This window comes from Mus caroli, chromosome 5, assembly GCF_900094665.2.
Source record: "Mus caroli chromosome 5, CAROLI_EIJ_v1.1, whole genome shotgun sequence".
Classification (NCBI taxonomy): domain Eukaryota; kingdom Metazoa; phylum Chordata; class Mammalia; order Rodentia; family Muridae; genus Mus; species Mus caroli.
The window spans coordinates 84231078-84235334 of NC_034574.1; positions in this window are offsets into that span (position 1 = coordinate 84231078).

The following is a 4257-nucleotide window of genomic DNA, read 5'->3' on the forward strand; positions in this document are numbered from 1 at the left end:
GCCTTACACATGTCCAGCAAACACTACTTTGGGATACACCTATCATCCCCTAAAAACATACGAATAATGCAAAAAGATGATGGAACTTGCTGGTGTAGGGTGAACATGTTTTCAAAACTCATTGTTCTAGTGAAGATTATGTTAAGCAAGCCTAAAAAAGATTACAACCAGTTCATACACAGATTTCTCATTATATTGTGTATACATACACAGGGACATCAACAAGGGTAGTATACACACTATACTGAGAACCAAAGCAATCCCAGATGCATAATTGTATAACTTACAGACTCCCATCAAGACTACCTCATAGTCCAGTAGATCCACTCTGTGACCAAGGACATCATGCTCTGTATTTGTCACTAAAGTTTTACCTTAAAAATGAAACCCCCAACTACCTAAAGCCACCATCTTTAACTAGACCATAACTATACTGCTCTCATCTGGTTCACCCCCTGTATTTCAAGAGTCAAACTGTGTGAGAAAAGCCAAAGATTTTTTTTTTGAGTCCTTGAGAAGACAGCTAGCTAAATTTGCCTGCCAAAAGATGTCAATTATTGAATTGATACCTGTTTCTAGCAAATATATGACATGGCCTAGTGTCTTAATTTTTGTCCCACTCAGTCAGTAATCTGAAAAGTTGCCTTTAAATCTTTTTATTGAACCAAATTTGTCACGTTTGGTTCAATTTTTTATTTTGCAGATTTCTTTTGAAGTTTGATTGGCTTCCCCATTTTTTAAATGTTTTCTAATGTTCTGGGAAAGGGGGAGCATAAACAGCACTTCCAGGCTACATTTTAAAGTTCTAATGGAAAACTACGTTTGTCTAAGATATCTCTGCTATTGACGCATGATGCCTTTGAATGTCATACAGCATATTTTCTCTTTTTGCCTGTTTGCACTCTGCCATTGCACTTTGTAAATCTGAAGAACCACTCCTATAAAATTTCTATTAAAGATTCTAGTGAAACATAAAGTTGTATTGTGTTCACCTTAAAACTTATTGGATTATGAATGTTATCAGAGTACTGAATTGTATCAATTTGTTTGCAGTTAATATCAGCTTTGATAGTCATGTACCTTGACATAGTGAAGGACACTATAATGTATAAGTTATTGGCAGTTTTTATTTATTTTTTGTTAGGAATTGGTCAAGATCAATTATGGAAAAAATAAAAGTACAAACACATAAAAAGGCTGAAGTCTCTCTTCCTTTTTCCCTTCCCTATTTGTATCCTAGCACATTAGGGGGCTTGAAAGTAGTGTCGCAGCTTTAAGGTGTGGCAACAGAAAGACACAGTGCTCTTAATTTGGGAAAGGTCCCATATATGTACCTCATTTTAGGGGCTAATATATTGAAGGGTTACAATAAAAGGAGTCAGTGATTTTAGGTGTTACCATGTTTTCAAAGAATGTGTTATGACAAATGGCTTTTTAAGAACTGTACCAGCCAGAAGAATCCTCATGATTCCTTAACCTGTGCCCCAAAGACTCAGTTTCCTGGCTTTCCATAGGAGAAAACAGTAGCGAGGCCACACGTGCTTCCTTATGCATTGCTCCAGCAATCTGCAAGGCATTTCTTGTTGTCCCTTTGTAGTGGCTACTAAATGTATACTTGACCACTAAGTCATACAAACCCAGATCCCCTCTAGACATCTTTACTGATTTCTGACCTCCCTGAGCCTTTGATAGCTTGGGGACAGTGAGGCCATAGCCTATGACAACTGCATAGTAACTAAAAGCAATGGGAGGAACTGCCCTGAGAAATGAGGTCTCCTGACCCTCAAGCCACGTCAATTCTGACTGTGTCAGAGACAACAGAACTCGGTGGAGAATTAGCATCAATCTAACTCAGAGGGTGTTTTGTTTTGTTGTTTTGCTTTGTTTTGGGCAGGGGGAGCAAGAATTATTATAAATTGGAGATATTGAGATCCCATAGAACCAGCACACTGAGTCAAAGTCTGAGTATGAGAACCTACAGGGCAAATGGAAAAACTAGCAACACATTTACCTCTTGGCTCCCAGACATCACCTTTACCTGGTTTCTAGCTGTGTAGCCCTCAATATCACCTCATCCTTCTTGGTGCCCCTGTAAGCACGGGAGTATGTCTAGATCTCAGGAATTATCTCTGCATATAGCTACCTTATATTTCTCTCCATGTGACCCATGTCTTTGATGACCATTATGTAGTGGATTTTCTGAGCCTCCATACCTCTACTGAGTTCCAGTTGACTATCTACCCAATATGTCACCTTCCACAGTCTCAGTGTGGTTAATGGTAATGTGTTCAATAAATGGCATTCCCTTAAAAATCTCTCTGGCTTAACCAAATAGGCATCTGTAGGAAGAAGGCAGAACATTCAATAGAGTCAAATAGAAATACAAAGAAAGGGCAGTTCTTGTGACTTATAAGGAAGACTATAAACCCCAGCTATTTTATATTTGACATATCATGGGTTTGGGAAGTCAGAACATCATAGCTTCACTTGGAATATAGTTTTACCCTTTTGCCAAGGAAGGACATTTTATTTGAGAAAAGAAACAGCTTTTTATCTATTATAAAATACAGGAGTTGATTAATGAATATTCCGCAAAGGAAAAGTAAGGTGTTATTACTAGAGAAGAATAGACAAATATTAAGTAAATAAGCACCAAGTATGTGGTCCATAATTATAAAGGTGTTTAAGGGTTGTAGAATTCTGGATTCTGGAGCTGGGGAGATAATTCAGTTAAGAAAGAACTCCCAAAGAATCTTGACCTGGGTTTGAATCCCCAGAATCATCATAAAAGTCCAACCCTGGTGGTGCACACCCAAAATTCTGGTGCTGACAAGGTAAAGATAGGGGAATCCCTCAAACTCTCTGCCCAGTTTGTCTTGATTAATTGGTGGCCTACAGATTTCAGGTAAGATCTTGCTTAAAGTATAAGGTAGAATGCAATAGAGGCAGATGCCTGACTGACCTCTGGCCTCTACATACAGAAGCACACAAGTGTGCATCCAACCACACAGGTGTACACACACATACAATAACACACACATGGAAATATTTTTGGATTAGCTAATTAGGTATAATCTAATTATCTGAATGTATGAAATTGAGGGGCCATTTCAGTTGTGATCAGACAGGTGTAACTTGAGAACTTGACCCATAATTCTGTGGAAAAGGGGGACATAGGCTAAGAAATATTGGTGATCAATACAAGTTCAAAAAGGTAAGGAACCCTTACTTTCTCCCTTAGCTTCTCTAGAAAAAGGTTGAGCTCAGGTAAAACCTTGAATTCTCTCTCTCTCTCTCTCTCTCTCTCTCTCTCTCTCTCTCTCTCTCTCTCTCTCCTTTTCTTAGTCCAAAAACTTGATTTAACCTAATGGGGACTATATGAGCTTTCTGAGATGCAGAACTGTAAGATGATACATTAAGTTGTTAAAGTCACTAAATAAATCTGTGGTAAGTCATGACAAGTAAGGATCTAACATAATTGCTCTTCAGAGAAGATTGAGAGTGATGCTTTGAGAGGACTCTCCAAGAGAAAGACAGGGAGACCTTCCTATTAAGTTTTGTAATATACTAGAGCTAAGCTGAACAAAACACAGGCAGGTACTGTCTGGAGGAATGAACAGTAGAGGGGGTTTTATCTACAGTACAGAAGAAGAGTCAAGTGATTAGAGTGGTTCCATATTATATAGAGAAAAAACAAAGGGGAGAAATGATATTAATTTAATATGAGCATGTCTAATCTAAAGTAACAGAAGGGTAAATAGGTAGGTATAGCATGCTTGATGTATTGACAGAACCTCAAAATTATATACTGTATTATGATTTTATAAGTCACTTTTACATTTCCTAACTCTTTGTTTGCATGCACATATTGAGATGATGGATAAAGAGGAGTAATTACTACCTGAGAGAGAACTGTGTTGGGGTGTCAACACTCACTTAGCACTGGGTTCTATGCCCAGCACCAGAACAAAAACAAAACGGAAAAGAGGAAATAGAGTCTCTCAGAAGATTGTGATTTACAAAGTCAGGAGCTCATCCAGTGTCCCAGAGAGCCTGAGACCTTCATCTTATACCAGCACTGGCTTCGTGGGAACCTCATTACAGTAGCTACTGCTGAAGCCAGAGAAATATTTCCAGGGAATAGAGAGAATGGGAAACACAAAACAAAACAAGCAAGTAAACACTGGAGTACAAAGGGAAGCTGGTAAAGAAAAGGAACCCTTGATGGTGGTACCTTTGACCCCAGAATTAGGAAGG